Source organism: Brienomyrus brachyistius, chromosome 7, assembly GCF_023856365.1.
Source record: "Brienomyrus brachyistius isolate T26 chromosome 7, BBRACH_0.4, whole genome shotgun sequence".
NCBI lineage: Eukaryota > Metazoa > Chordata > Actinopteri > Osteoglossiformes > Mormyridae > Brienomyrus > Brienomyrus brachyistius.
The window spans coordinates 2,303,727-2,319,610 of record NC_064539.1 but is presented as its reverse complement, the minus strand read 5'-3'; the positions used below and the strand labels follow the sequence as shown (position 1 = coordinate 2,319,610).

At 43.3% G+C, this 15,884-nt stretch overlaps 1 long non-coding RNA gene across 1 annotated transcript in view; it reads left to right on the top strand.

Annotated features, from left to right (window-relative positions):
• The first annotated feature begins 682 nt into the window (after window positions 1-682).
• LOC125746827 (uncharacterized) overlaps window positions 683-15,884 on the top strand; it is a 33,940-nt gene continuing 18,738 nt past the window's right edge. Inside the window, exon 1 of the long non-coding RNA XR_007399075.1 lies at window positions 683-716. This is a non-coding gene — a long non-coding RNA (uncharacterized LOC125746827). The remainder of the gene's footprint in view (window positions 717-15,884) is intronic.

Genomic DNA, 15,884 nt, shown 5'->3' with positions numbered 1-15,884 from the left:
GAACTGTCTGGGGGTCCCCGAGGACCCAGTTGGGAAACACTGCTCTGGTGGAGACCTGCTGAGCAACCTTCATACCCTGCTGCTTTTACTTCAGGTAGCAAATTTCCAAGCCTTTACTGCTGCCAACGCTCTTTATGCAGAACTCTTGAAAACTTCTCAGGAAGCTTTAATGGCTTCTGAAGGACCATGGCACCTATTGAACGCCTGCCAGACTGTGATCAGACCCATGGTTGGGTAGTTTTTTTTTTTGCACACTACTGTGGCTCCCCACTAAGCCGCTTAATGAGAAGATCAAGCTCCTCATTGTGTTCAAGGTTCAATCCTTCCATGGTGTGACAGGGCTCAAAAGCAGCCTGAGGGAAACTGTTTGGTTTTTATTAGATAAAAGGCAAGAAACACATTCTCAGCCATGTGTACAAGTGACATAAAGGTACAAAAAATACAAATCAATAAAACAATACAGGGCTTAAAAAATGGAAACAAACACAGAAACAAAAAACTTAAGGTACTTTTCTTGTTTGCAGTATACAGTAAAAAAAAGTATGCTGTAAAAATGAAATTCCCTTTAAACTTTCCCCTTTAAGACAACACTTGTTTTATAAAGTTTTTCAGTTTGATTCCCCCTGTAGTTCCTGCTATTGGTTCCCATGTAGTATTATAAAGGACTTCAATACCCAGAAGTCCTGTGTGGTTGTCCTGGCACCATTTTCACACTGGTGAGTACAGCACGTTTATTTTTTGGTAAATGGTTGCCCTTTTTGTCCTCTTTGGGTTAATGATGCACATTCTAAGGCACACTCTCCGTCTACACAGATAAAGGGTTTGGTACTTAACTTGAATCTACACAAATGAAGTTTGCATGGCTGTTTTAACCTTTTTAGTAATGTTAGAGTCCAGAAAGGGTGACACTATCACATATGCCAGTAGCAGAACTTGATTTCCAGGAAAGATACGCTGGTTTATTTTCAGACCTCTTTAGATCTGTTGAGGTATGTGGTGGATGTGTGACGGTGAGGAGTGTGTGTGTGAATCCAGGCTGGCTTCGGGTCGATTAGTGTAAGAAGAGCTGATGTTCATCTCACCTGTATGCTAAGGTATTTTTCTGCAGCCAGACTGTGGGGGGAGGGCAGGAGTGCAGGTGAGTGGCTTTTGGTGGCTGTATTGGAGTCAAGATTCAAGATCTTTATTGACTATGTGCAGAAGGTGCCTTAGAATGCTTGCTTCTTCAGCCTCGGTCAGTTACAAAGACACTATCTTGATAGTCCAAAACAATGCAAACCCTTGACAATATGCTGATAATGTGGCTGATAAAGTACTGTAACCGTACTGTAAAATGCATGTGCTGGATGCGTCATGGGAAATGCAACTGCTGGAATTGCGAATGACCTGGAGAGTTTCTAAATGGCTGAAGTGTGAGAACCAGATAGACTGAGCGCTCAGTCCCGTCAGAAATGCACAGAGCAAGTGGAGCTAGGCTAGAAGGCATTCCCGGACTGCCACTGGGATGAGCAGATGCTGATCTAGCATCCCCCCAATGGCCTCCTCTAGTTTGTAAATTTCTTATGTTCTCTTCAGACCCCGCAGCCTCTAAAGCACCTGTAGGAGGCGCTCAGCACAATCTGGCCCAGTTCTCCTTAGACCAGTTCTTCCCAATCCAATCCTCGGGGGCCCACAGACAATACATGTTTCTTCTCCCTCCCAGCTCCCAGAGGTTTTGGGCCCTTGAAAGCATATCATATTGGGCACCCAACCCAGACCAGTCTAGTTATGTTCCCAAATGTTTAGGTCCCCTATTACTCAGGGGCTTTTGGAATATTCCTAATCCCCCCCCCCCCCACCACCACCTCTTACGGTACCCCTGTTAACAGTACAATAGTTATTTTAGTTTTTGTACTAAGAATGGCTCAAATCCAGATGTGCGTAAAACATGTCTACCCAAGGTAGGAAAAGCAACACTCAACTCAACATGGCAGTGTAGTGCGGCATTACTGTAGCATAGTTTAGCTTTATCCCTGAACACTGAGCAGAAAAGGTGTAGCTAATTTAACCAGTGTGCCCATGAAACCACAGGGGGAAGATGCTCACATATCATATAGCAACTAGCGTTCGTTCTGCTTTGCAGAAGGACATCCAATTAGTTCAAAGATATGGATGCAAATTATGTCACGAAGAAAGACATAACCCTGTTTATCGGGTTGCGCTTCGCAGAATAACCTCACTGTAATTATCTGCCAGAGTTAGGGCAGGTCTGAAGGAAGAGTTACCCTTTCGTTTTCTGGTTCAGCAGAATGGTTATAATGTCGGATTTCCTAGCGTGCTGGTGGCTGCTATGGGTCGGGCACTGTGAGATAAGTGTGTGTGTGGGCGGACTCATTATTTTGCAGTACAGATTCACGAAAGGAAAAAGCATTTTTCACACACAATTAAACTTGCACAAAATATCATGTTGGCAAAGATATATCAGACACATGTAGTCATATTTTAGCATGACATTTACCAAAGACCTTCAGGCAGAACTTCCTCATGTTAGACTTAATTCACAAATGAATTTAACTTCATATTACATATTATAGTAGAGAAACTGATATGGCAAGTATTTTTGAACTCTTACAGGGAAGAGTATTTGTTGGATTATTAAGTGTTTATTGTGTGTTCTATTGTACCCATGTTGAGTCCTGAAATCATAATAAAATAATCACACAGTATGACACCCTTTCAGGCACTGAAATAGATTCCTATTCAGTTACATTGCTGGAGCCTTTACACCAACCTTATGAGGATCAGCTTCTGTTTATACCCAAAGACCTTCCATCTAGCCATAGGCCTTCCCAAGCCTGCTTTGCTTTGTCTCTTTGTGGTGCATTTCCCTTGGTGCATTTCCCAGACATTACTCTTGCTTTCATTCCCCGCTACCATTTCCCAGACTCTTTTAATCTCATGCCTCCATGGGACATTGAAGATCAATATTTGCAGGCTTGCTGTGGACCGTAGTGGCCGATGAAAACAAGACAGTGAGCATAGCAGCCAGTGATAACAGAAAATAAACATGTAGTGAAGGAGATATGCTGACAAGAGGTACATCGGAGGTAAAATCTGAGGAATAGAGCATCAAAGTGTCTGCTGTAGCAGGATTTGGTTAGGAATTTTGTTGAGCTTAATTGCCTGAAGGTAAAAACTCCTTGAAGTCTGAGTGCTGAAGGCCCTGTACCATCCACCAAAAGGAGGCGGGGTAACTGGAGTCCTGCAGTCTGTCTCTCTAAAGCAATGTGTCAGGTATGTGTCCCAGATTGCAGCCAGGCGTGTCCCGGTTGTGCTCCAACCCGTCTTCCCTGCTTCGCGGCCTTGTGCTGAGCCACTGTACCCTGGTGTTATGCAACCAGTGAGCATAAACTCAATAGTGCGTCTTGCAGAAGCTGGTTAGCGCTGCTGGTGGTATTCAGACTTGGTGGGGGACCTTCCTCGTGACTGAAGTCAGTGACCAGCTCTTCAATTTTTCAGATATTGGGGGGGGGGTGTTGTTTTTCTTGCACCATTCTTTCAGAAGCCTACCCCTCTCCCCCCAACCTCACCACCTACAAGCTGCCTCATTGTCATTAGATATCAGACCTATGAGAATGGTGTCATCAGCGAGCTTCATGATGGAGCTGGGTCTGGCCTGTGTCTGGCCACGTGGGTGAACAAGTGAGAGTCATGTGGGGGGCTGGTGTGGAAGAGAGTTTTCTGCTAATCCAGCTGGAAATTCAACACCAGCTCTGCCAGCTGTCAAACCTGCCTCCACTGCCATGGCGAAATAGTGTTACTTCCTCTATCCTTTTGTCATATGGTCCTGATTATCCTTCTTCCCCAAAACAGGCCTTCTAGGCCTTACAGGTTCCTCATCACATGTGAAGAAGTCAAAGTTAGAGGTGGGGGTAGATTGAGTGGCACTTCATAGGGCAGGAGTGATAATATAATATTCACCCATTGGTGGCTCTTCCGTGCGTGCAAATTAGTCTGTGATGCATTCTGGGATGACTGACAATTAAAACTTTTTTGTCTGCATGACAAATTTTAAGTTAACGCCAGGTACTATTCTGCAATTCCTTTCCCCTCCAAGATGAGTTGTTGAGTTCCTGATGTGCCGTAACCGCTCTCCAATGTGCAAAACATACACCAGAGGGAAATGTGGTCGTAACCAGTGAACCTAAAAGTCAAGCAAGTGGCATCCTGCTGGACAGCAGCCCTTCTTGTCTGAAATGTGCTCCTTGCGTGTATGAAAAAGTAGGGCTGTCTCAAGGGTGAAACCAAAGCTTCAAGGCCATGCAGTTCAACCAGTACTGGCGGTTTTCAGCACATATGGACTCAGTAGCATATGGGTTTCATATTAAATGTGTTACGGCTTAAACCGGTTCCTACAAGATCCAAAAACGCAGCTATTTTGTATTAAGTAGTTCTGCACTTTAGTGGCATTAACAGCTACAACTTGTCAGAGTAACACCATTTGGCGTTATCAGGGGTGTCTGGAACACAGGGCATATCTGGATTATTTTGGAGCTGAAGGATGTTATGGCACTCTTTATAACACTCTAAAATGTAGAGGGAGGAAGCGCCTGTTTAACACCTTGACAGTCACGGCAGCACACGGCTGTTTACACCCTCTCAAAGCATGAAGTTCTTGGAAGGAAACAAGTGGCTGATAGTTCAGCACAAGACATGCCATTGTTGCCATTTTGCGCAAGACACTAAGCGCCGCACAGAGAAGTTGCAAAAGTGACCAGGAAGCCCATGTTTGCCGCAGCCTGTCTAACAGGCAGGGTGAGTATTTATTTAGTTAGTGAATACCCTGCCCCTGAATCATGTACCTCCCTCCCATCCTCAGATTCTGATTGGCCCACTTTGCCCCAGATTTGGGCCAACAGTCCTGCAATATGCAGTATGTGCACCAGTGCATAAATCAGTCTGTTTAACATATTGGAGCTATTACACATTATTAAGCTAATAATCATTTTGAATTTCATAATACTAAATAGAAGAAACAATGAACTGTAAAGTAAATATTACTGATATTTTATTAGGAATGGTACACATTAATTTTTTATTTTGTTTTGCAAGCATTATTATATGGTACACATTTAATGATAAACAACATAATAAACCAATTTGGGGAAATATACTGTATACTTTAATGAGTCGTATATTGATTGCCCAGCTTAATTTTGAGGTAAGGAAGGAGTGTGTCCCTACGGTTAGCATACCTTGACAGTTGTGCTCTGTTTGTGAGCACGGTCTGTGCTCTGGTGCCTGGGGGGATCATTATCATTCTTACTTCCCAGAATCCTCTGTGACTTGCTTTCTCACAGGGTAGATCGATACCTGCAGTATACCTATTGTGCATGGTTCCTTACTTTCTTTAAAGTCATGATTCAGTGTCTAGTAAAAATACTTGCTGATGCATTCTTACATTGTGCATAATGGCTGACCTTGTAAAACAAAGAGCCTTTTATTGTGAAATTAGATGTGCGTTTGCCAGGACCGTCCTCATCCTGATAGCGCTCTCTTATTCATTTACCTTTTTTTGGAATCCGAAAATGCATGAGGTAATTGAAAGCCTGTCATATAAATCACATAGCAGAGTAAACTGGGGATATCTGATTGTTTCAGGGCCAATCATCTTGTGACGGTAATTGTTTCTGAACCAGTCTTTATGTGCGTCGGTAGTTGTGTGATGAGCCATCAGCTAATTAGCTCCTAGCATGTTTACCCCAGGCAAATAAGGTGATAAAATGGACCTGTGAACACTGCGAAAAGTAGTTTGTGTGTGCTGGCTGAAATAAGCATGATAACATTGTGTCGGTATTCTAAAAATGACCATAGTTCCTTGTGAAGTCAAGTGGACGTCAATGTCATTCCATGCACATGCAGGTGCGGGGCAGCGCACAAAAAAAGGTTTTCACAGGACCAAGGTGTGACATACAGACAGCAAGTGACAAGCTGAGGGGTTTTGCGGGACGTCAAGTATACAAAACACAGGACAGTGTGAAACAGGAGCTGGATACAAGGCTTTATATGCCTAGTGCAAGGTATATGTGAAGTATAAATAATAGTGGTTTATAAGGTTTTTGATTCCTTTGTCATTGTTGGTGTGCCAGATACATTTTGTGATGCTTATCACAGAAATAACTTTACAAATTTCACATCACACAAGCTTTTGAGAAATTCTGTTACAATTATTGTAAAATGTTTAAAACATGGGGTGTTTCGCATAACACTGGTCAACAAAGGTTCTTTTCATGGAACAGCTAAGGGTTGTCTTTTATGTAGTTTTAATGTTGATTTAAGAAATGCGCTCAGAATTTTGCTCTCACCAGTAGTTTTTAAGCTATATTGATAGTATATAATTCCTCATTAAGAATGTTTGGGAATAATATAATAAGTAATTTAAGAAAAATTATTATATTTCTACTTCTGAACATTTTTAGGACTTTACAGAAAGGTGCAACATACTATAAGTCTCCTTTGCCAAAGTTTGAAGGCTGCAACATGTTTGGACATGTTGAGACAGGGTCCTGCTTTCTCTCTGATATGGAAAAACGATATCAAGGCCAGTGGAGTCCCAGTATGCTTGCAGACCTCTGCTGGACCCTTAAGAAGAATGTTCCTGACACCAAATACAGCCAAACATCACACCTTTAAGATGAGTCACTGCCATCATGGACATATACTGTAAATATACGTACAGTGTAAGGTTTAATTGTCTGGCGCTCACAGAATCGCGCTCTTTGCGCAATGGACAAATTCTGATTAGATTTTTTTTTCAGCACAACCAATACTGTGGGATTCACCTATTTTGATTTGTGAAACAGAAAGTAAAAATGTATTGATTGTAATACAGCAACATAAAACATAATATAGTGGATTGAATAGATAGATAAATAGCAGCAAGTTAAAGAGATTAGTAATAATTGGGGGAGGGGGCCACTTTAACTTGGAAGCATGAGAAACACATGATTGTGGGAGGTGTGGCAGTAATGGGACCTGATATTACGTTACCCAGAATCAGCATTATTTATGTACAAGGAGCCTGTCCTGGTGAGTCCGTTCATACATACTGCTCATTGCGTTGATGTGAGACTTAATCTCAGACTTTGTCCAAGCCACTTTCCAGCATGCTGAGTCACTTGCGGACACCATATGCTTGTTGCTCCTGTGAGACAGCCATGTGCGTCACCCATCAAGAAAGGCGTCCACCCCGGCCCAATGTGAACCGTGGTGGTTGACGGCCCTGTCACAGGCCTTCTGAGCCACATCACCTTCTCCGGCACTTCTGCTTATGTATCTGTTCCACTTATGTGAGAAACACACTGGCACATACATCTCAGTTGTTCTGTTTATTCTGCACTTCTGATAGAAGCCCTTTCATTTCGTTTGCATGTCCCAGTCCTGGAAGAAGGAGGAAATGTCATTAGTGATAAAATTGAATAAAGGTCCCTCTGGTGACAGTAAATGACGCTGTTCTGCCTTTGGCACTTAACACAGCTTTTTATGGCTGTTTAGTACGTCCTCCTACTTTCTCTCTCCCTCCAGTCAGCCATGAGCGCTCCCACCTTGAGAATCACTTATAAAACCCAAACACTGTGTTCAGGTTCTCTATTGGAGCTCCACTGTTGTCAACTTTTATTTATCCTCCTATAACAGGTATGGAGTGCTGTGTGTGTGTGGGGGGTCCATTGGTGTATGGGGAGGCTGGCAGATGTGCAGACTAGGGGCTCCATTCTCGTCCATCACAGAGGCATTACAGAGACCACAGGCTGCTTTCAACAGGATCCAGTCAGGCCCGTCAGCTACTTAAAACTAATTAGCGACTGTTGTTTACGGCATTTGTGACAATGCGGGGCTGTGCTTTAGCAGCACGGGGGATCAATGCTCTGAGCAGAGCACCCATGCAGATTCTGAAAAGTCCAGGAACTCTCAAATAATTTCACATGTATACTCTATGGTTTGATGGTTAGCCTTACTGCCTTCAAGGTGGGTTTGAATCCAACATCTTTGTGTGTGTGTGTGTGTGTGTGTGTGTGTGTGTGTGTGTCTGTGTCTGTGTGTGTGGATTATGTTTATATTACTTTGTGGGGACTAAATGTGTGTTACGTTGTGGGAACCATTTTTCAAGTACCCACAAAGATCTGTGAATGCAATCAAAAAAGTAAAAATTCTCGTTTTCTTTTTGGTTACTTATGGTTAAGGTTGTCATGTAGGGATTAGAGTTTTCCCCTTAAAAATCAATGTAAGGTCCCCATTTATATTGGTACGCCAACATATATGTGTGTGTGCGTGTGTGAGTCTGCACGCATGTGTGGCGTTTGCATGGTCTCCCCATGTCACCGAATTTCCTCTGGGTACACTGAAGTTAGGCTAATTGGCATCTGTAAATTGCCTGTGGTGTGTGCCTGCGTGCGTGTGACTGTGTGTGTGTGCGTGCCCCCTGATGACTTGGCATCCTGCCCGGGGTGTTTTTCATTATTTTGAAAATAATGCAGCACAAAAAATACCAAACCTTAAAAGTACAACCTGTTAATTAACAGTGAAAATATGCTAATTAGCAGCATTTTCAATTTGTCATCTGAATGATAGTAGTTTGAGTCACCTGCAGCCAGAAAGTAAATTGGAATTAGAAAAGGTATCCACTTTAAAAAGTCGTGTACGTTAGTACTACAAACTGGGTCTGGTCCTCCAACACTGCAGCATGTGGTCTGGTAGGAGCTTAGCATAATAACAGTTTAAAACAGCCATGTTCAAAAACTACCACAACATCTGATAGCTAAAAATCAGGTCAGGTTGATCTACAAGTTGGCCTAGCCAAAACAGCCGCAGAAAAACAGGCTGAAATGTTTCCATTCGTTTAAAATGAATGAAAAAAATGAATGAATGAATGAATGTTTCCATCAGTGTTTTCAGGGCAACGAGGAGATGGTTGTTTCTTTTTAACCTGTGTGTGAAAATGAAGTTGGGGGGGGAACCTTATTTTAAAAAAGGTCAGAACATCACAGTGTCTCTGAGGTAAGCCGTTTCCAAGTATGCTCTCCGCGATTTCAGGAAATGTGACTCAAAATGGCACAAAGTGCCCAGGGGGTGCTGACCACAGCGGAGGGGGGGGCTGTTTGAATCAGCGAATTATCCTGTAATTTGGTGAATGGCATGCGAGAGGGAAACGTGTCATAAAAGCAGCCCGGGGGCCGGTGGGAATATCCGCACAGCCAATGTAGTTGTGGCTTCTGGCTGGCATATGCAGTCAAACTTTGAAGGCACTCAGCGCTCAATCAGAAATGGCTGGAACAGCCCTGCCTTCCTGTTTGTCTGCACACACACAAGCTGAACGTCTTGGTTTTTGTCAGTGTTGTGTTGTTGCATTACACTGTTGTGTTTATTATTCCGTTGTGTGATGCAGTAGCACTAGCCCCGAGTTTGCACAGTCCATAAATAATGTTGTATTCTTTACTTTTATTTAGCATATTCTTTTATCCAAAATAATGTACATTTTTGACTAACCAGGATTAAACAGCCTCTAGAACAACTAGAAGCTGAGAGCCTCACTCAGGGGTCCAACAGTGAAATCGCTGCCTTAAAACCTGTGTGAACGATGCCCAGCGCACAAGGCAGGGGATGCCCTGGCCAGGATGCCTGTCCACATGTGCACTCATGCATTCTGTGCAGTTTAGAGATACCAGCTGACCTGACCACACAGAATACAACATGAATGCTCCATACACACAGAGGGCAGTGGGACTTGAACCCCCAACCTCAGTGATGTTTGGGAACAGTGTTACAGACAGCATTCCTGTGCTACCCCCCGAAGCTGAATGATTAATTCAAGTTGCATTTCAAATGCATTTCCAGTTACAAATGACTGCTTGGGTGAGACAGACTTCTCTTAGGGACAGATGTGTCTCACGTAGTCCAGCTTGGACAGATCTTTACATTACATGTGCATGGGATCAGTCATGATGATTATTAACCTGTAACCATAATGAGCCACTGTCATGCTCAGATTATCTTTCTGATCACAAGTTTCATCTGTGGTTATATCTAAATACCTTATTTTCCAACAGCATAGCTTTGCTGAATCTGGTTCAGTCAGAAGAATTATTGGCCCCTCATGGTTGTTGGTTTGAATCCCACCTGCACTGGGTGTGTGCAGTTTGCATGTTCCTCCAGTGTCATTGATTTTCCTCCCTCAGTCCAAAGATGTGCAGTTAGGCTAAACAACATTCCTAATTCTCTATATTATTTGTTGGATAGTAGACTGGTATCCTGTTCAGGGATTACTCTAAATTGCTTTGCAGTCACTTATTACTTCAAGCTTACAAGCCGCGTCGTCCATTCAGGTCACAGAATGCAGGTTTCCTTGTCGTTCCACATATAAATAAAATGACAGTGGGCAGTAAAGCATTCTGCTGCAGGGCCCCTATATTGTGGAATGGTTTATCAGCCTTTGTTCGGGATGCCGGGATGACCAGTCTTGGTCTTTAAATCTCAACTGAAGACCCATTACTTCAGTTTAGCTTACCTGCAACCTACCACACCATAACTATGGCTGCTGGTGCTGCTGTACATGTAATTTTTATCTACTATGCTTGTCTGTTTATGTGTCAACTCATGTTCCTGCCATCCATACTCTCTGCCTTTCCGATGTGTCCAGGTGGTGCCCGAGGTGGGCACCACCTTGAGTCTTGAGTCCTGGTTCAGTCCCATGGAGTGGTGACTTTGCAAATGGGCCAAACAAACTATATCATCATGGGAGCAGCCTTCAATGCCACCCGACACAGTCCAACGTAGAGAAAAAACCATGGCCAACCCTCAGAGGTCAACATGGATAACAGACTCATTGATGGACTTTGTCTTCATTCTTAATCCCAGCATATACCTCACTTTTAGCAAGCATGTCCACTCTGTTCTGTATTCGGTAATGTTAATATGCCCAGGGAGGTTGAGTAGCGAGTCGAACTTGGACCCCCAGAGGTTATTTTTCTCCCTACTTGGGAGTTTTTGGTCCCTCTTCTCCGTTGTCTTCTAGCTTTCTTTATTCAATTTCCTTCCTTCCTTTTTTCCCCCGTTCTGTATCTCCCTCTTCTTCTGTTTCATGTATCACAACACAACCCTGTAAAGTGTTTTTGTGTACGGCGCTATGTAAAAATAAATTGAATTGAACTTGTCAGTAAAAATCTATCTATTAATCTTCCAAAATTCTTTCTTCATGTAGTAGTGTGCTAGAAGCCTATCCCAGGAATCCCAAGGCACAATGGCATGCCAATCCATCAAACACGCTGGCACAGGAACCGGAGAACCCGATGGAAATGTTCAGGAACACGGGAGAACATGCCGACACCATACACACACAGAGCTTCAAGCCTGCAGATATACAGTAAGGCAGTAGTGCTGACCAACACACAACAGGATCACAGCAAATGTGCCGTGATGTATTTGCCTATTGACTGATTTGCCTGTGTGCTAAAGGTCATGGGTTTAATATCTTTTTGAAATGCAGAAACATAGGCTTAGCATCTAATTTGTTGGGCTGTGAAGGAAGAGGCAGAAATGATTTGTGATTTTCGTTTCAAACTAAATTGAGATTTAGCAGTTCACTTTCATAAAGGAAAAGGTCTTAAGTTCAAATCTGAGGTTATTGTACTCAGTACCCCAAGTCATCTACAATAAAAGGCAATGTTCCACAATGATAGTCACAAACTCCCATAACTAGCCGAACCCAAAAAGTTCTGAAAAGGTCACGAGTTTAAAAACAACAAGCTTCAACGCTTGATTCAAGATCAGATTTCCCAGACCCAATCCTAGAATTAACCTATATAAACGAGTCTTGGGTCTGCAAATTCTTAGCGGGAAACTAGTGAATATTTAACCAATCCAAGAAGCCAAACCACAGATGCTTAATTTAAAATTCACTGGCACATCCAATCAGATTTGTGTGAGTGTGAGCTTGATCATTGAATTTAGAACTATAGTTGATATAGGGTCACAACTGAGCTGGCTTGGCAAAAATTGGGTCACAGGACAAAAGAAGTTGAGAAACATTGCTGTACATGAATAAATCTTTTCATGCTTATCCATTGTTTCCACTATGCTATAATATCTGTTGACACTAAAAAGCAGTAGACACAGTATTCTCCTCCCCTCCATTTGAACATTGACACATCTGTAGGCCGACACCTCAAACAGTTTACACCTCTAGAAGCCAGAAGGCATGAGCGAAAACACCAGGAGAACACACCAGCATCACACACAGAGAGTCGCGACTGCTAAGACTTAGTGACATTGCTAAGCTGGGGGCTGGTGACATCAATGAAAAGGTACCTCATAATATAAAGGCAAACTTCCCCGTTTGCATGGCTGGAAACTCTGATCCTGCAGTGTGCCTCCCACTCCTCGGTCATTTATCTCCACATACCATGTGTGTCAGGCAGTCGCATACAAGCAGGGGCAGAGCCCTGGTCTGAAGTTAGCTGCTAGGCTAGCAGGGTAATGTGCCCACGGCCTGTCAGCTCCTCATTTGGGACCTGGCACCGGATGCGATACTGGCAGGCCCTGTTCACCATTCCTACTGCGCTTAAAAGCGATGCCCGACAGATCGCTCAAAGTCCCTAGATGAGCTGGCGAAGACACCTGGTATCTGTGATACATTTTATTACTGCTCCCATACAAAGGTCATCTCTTTCCGATATATTGTTTCGCTTACTCTGCTGCCTAAATTGTCCTTCCTAGAATCCTCCCAGGATATCTGATAATGGTCAGTGTTTCTTATTTGCTTAGAGAATTCAGCCTTAAGACCGGAATGCTTAGCCGCTTCCAAAAAAATGTCGCTTTCTCAAGCTTATGCCAGAAGGAAAACTCGCCTGGATGCCTTCCAAGGTGCCTAGGTGGATTAATCTGCCGTTGGGCAACAACTGTTCTTGGCCAAGATCTCGTACAAGGTACACCTAAAGCAGAACACCTCAAATCCAAACAGAATTATTTAAAACTTGGAACAAAGAGCCTTTGTAAACAAGCCAGCTTGGACACAGTCTTAACTGAAGGTGCAGTGTATTTTCATAATATTGCATAATATTAAAGTGCCAAAATAGAACTGATGATTCCTGGATTTGCATATTGTATGAAATGCTGAAGAAGTTTCTGGCTTTTTTTTTTGCCAGACAGTACTGGCTCTGTATTCACTGCTCTACCCTCCCTCTAGAAGTCAGAGCTTTCATTATAATTAATAGCAATTTATAACTTCTCATTGGTTACTTAAAACCAATAAATAAGTATAGCTGATGTATCACCAATGGAAGAGCACCATATTGGGCTTTATTGCAATACATTCTGGAGTATGTTAAAAATTGTACATAGAGGTTAACATGGACTAGTGAGTTTCTCCACAGGTTAGGGATCTGTGTCTGGATCCGGAAGGTTGTGGGTTCAAATCCTATAGCTGGCAGAGTAATTGTATCACTGTCGAGTTTTTGAGCAGGGCCCTTAATCCCAAACGCTACAGGGGCTCTGGTCACGACAGATGTGTGTGTCACTCCTGGAGAGTAAGTGAAATAAGTGAAAACCACCCAGTTTTTTTCAAGTGTCTCTCTTCCATCCTGCACAGACATCATTACCGTGTTTACGGCATTTTAACAAACTGGAAGCCTTCAGTGAAAATCCGAGGGTGAAATGGCACAGCAAACCACCCAAATGGGTGAGATCGCGCCCAAATGGCGACTAACACCCGTCCATGTCACCCTCGTTCGCAGAAACTCAATCCCCCCATTTACAGAAGCGGGGGCAGCATTGGTGGAGGGAAGTCATAAATATACTCACAGGAGAATCTCAAAATAGCCCCCATGGGCCAGGCCAGCCCCACCCAACCCGGCCAAACACGCACACACCGGCAGGGTGACAGAGGACAGGATGAGCTGTTGAAGAATTTTCCAGCACCCCCAGATCTGTATGTTTGGAGAAGGTGAATATCACGCCCCCCCCCCATACTCTCCAGTAACATAAGCAGAGCTGAACAGTGAACATAATGGCCAAAGGTAGGAGCGACACTCAGATGTGCTCAGATCCTCTCTCTACTGAGTCCATCTATCGTCCGTTTCTCTGTGCCAGACAGTTTGTGTCACACTCTGGACTCAGCAATGAAAACATTTCTATACACCTACCTAACAGCAAGTTCTTTGTGTCACCAGTGGCTCTGCTGAAACATTTCTAACACGCCTGCTTGTGTGTGTCGAATAATCATTTATGAGCAATTAAAGATCTCTTTTCCTGTATCTTCTGTAATACTTGGAAACCAGGGTCACAGATGGGGGTCCTATGAAATTTTGTTAGACATGCATGAAACGCTGCAGCAAGTTCAGCTGGAGGTGACATTCCAACTCGCAGGCTGGCCGCAGCAAAGATCCCTGTGCTAATTCGGTAGGTTGCTGCCTTTCCAGAGGAATCATCAGCTTTGCTACCTGCCAGGATGGGGTCTGCTCAGGGCAAAGCAGCTCCTAACCAGAAAAGCTGCATTTGTGCGTAGTGAAGATGTTGACAATATATACTTTCAGCGATGCATTCAGCCGGCCAGTCTGGGACCTAGCTGTTACTTTCACTCCTTTTGGGGGTTTCACAGCTATTTTTCTAAAGCTCTGTTTTTCTATCTATGGTATTTCTTTTCTGTGCTAAACTATAAATTGAATAACCCTGTCTTTGTGAAGGACCCTTCTATGGGAAAGTCTGCAAGCTGAAACTTCTTCAGACAAAATGAGTCACATGAATGTTACAGATGGCAAAAAGATTTGTTTATTTTAGTGAAAGTGTAAAAGCTTGCAGTGCCGATAACTGCATTCAGAATTAGCCACTGAAAGGATCTCTTCGTCATGCTTTAAAGTCCAGAACGGCCGGGGATCTTCTCATGGCGAATAAAGCGAATCCACAGCAGCCTGATACTGAATGGGGATGGGAGAGGTGAGGACTGGTCGCCTGCCCAGCGAAGTCTGGCATGGTGAAGCACCAGTGCAGCATGCTCAGTCGCACAAAATGGTGGCAAGGTAAAGATCAAAATGGCAACAAGGTAAAGATCAAAGTGACGTAAAGTCAGTTCATTATAAATAATCATTTAAAGGTGAGATAAAACAAAGCAAAAAAACATAGAGCACAGAAAGAAAAGCCACCCTCATTCCCTTTGTTATTGGGAAGCTCACTTCTCTGGCAAAATAGGTCATACTTCCTGGTTTTATTACCACGAGGGGACTGACCAATAGCACGACACCTAGTGAGGTGTTTGTTGGGAAATGGAGTATTTGGCTGAAGGGGATTTCATTGGGTATCCAAAAGCCAGATGTGGAAAGTTCAGAAAAGCACAAATCCAGACCAAGATTTTGTTTCAACCTGTTGAGTATAAAGAGTCACATTCACATACAGTAGTACTCAGTTTGTTGGACTGGGTTTTTACCTTCTGAACCTGAACTTTCCACCTCTACTAAAAAACAAAAGAAAGTGAGAATGTGTGCTTTGGCATGTATTATGGATGAACTTTAGAAAATACTGGACATAAGCATTCATACTGCAGAAGAAAAGAAATGCATTATGCCAATGCCAAGTACACTGAGGTAGTGCGGGTCGGACTGATAATTACATGTAAATTTGATTAGAGATGCTTGGCTCAGTGGGCAGAGCTGGGGCAGCCCCCTCCCTCCATTGTTGTGTGTGCAGAGTTGGCAGTTTCTCCAACTGTTTTTGTGGGATTTCCCACGCAGTGCGCTATCATGTGGCTCTTGTGAATTGTCTGAATAGCCTTGTGATGCCTGGCATCCCGTGATCTGAATTGCACTTGCGGTGATAAGCTGGATAAGTGGTTATTGAAGATAGATGCATACTCTGTCACACAG